Source organism: Laccaria bicolor, genomic scaffold (genome assembly GCF_000143565.1).
Source record: "Laccaria bicolor S238N-H82 LACBIscaffold_81 genomic scaffold, whole genome shotgun sequence".
NCBI lineage: Eukaryota > Fungi > Basidiomycota > Agaricomycetes > Agaricales > Hydnangiaceae > Laccaria > Laccaria bicolor.
Window position 1 is genome coordinate 97,761 of NW_001889952.1, and position 829 is coordinate 98,589.

Here is an 829-nt window from a genome sequence, read left to right on the forward strand (position 1 = left end):
GGGAGAATAGTCAATCGGACAATCTCCCATCAGACGATAACCCTGACGAGAACATCAGTACTAATAATACCGTGATCGCGGACATGCCAAAAACGTCAAAGATTCCAATTCCAACTCGGGAAAAATCTACACGTGTTGCCGAGAAGTCACCATTCCATTATAGGTTTTTAAATAATCCTGCAGCAAGAGGTCCTCGGGAATGGCGGCATCAGGTACCAGTTCTCTCACAAGAAGAAAGCAATTTCTTGCAAGACATGGAAATAACATATGATTATGCTATGCTTGCAGAAAAAGTGCCAGAGGTTGATGATGACCCGAAAGATGTTGAAGAAGCAAGATCCCGTCCAGATTGGCCTGAATGGAAAAAGGCAATGGATGCGGAAGTTCTTCAATTAGAAAATCTAGGGACATACATCAAAACAAAAATTCCTAAAGATAGAGTTGCCATCAACTGTAAATGGGTATTCCGCCTAAAGCGCGACGCAGAAGGAAAAATCGTGCGGCACAAAGCAAGATTAGTTGCCAAAGGTTTTTCACAAATCCCTGGAATCAATTTCTTTGAGACTTTTGCGCCAGTGATGCGCCTCGATACCTTGCAGCTATTATTAGCTATCGCTGCATCATACAGATTAGTTGCCCACGTTGTTGACGTCGTGGGAGCTTACCTAAATGGTGAACTCAAAGAACAAATATACATGAAGCAAATCCCTGGATACGAGGACAGCACAGACTCAGTACTATTATTACAGAGAACACTCTATGGACTACGACAATCCGGACGTGTGTGGAATGAAAAGTTAAACAAAACTTTCATTCAACTCGGCTTCAC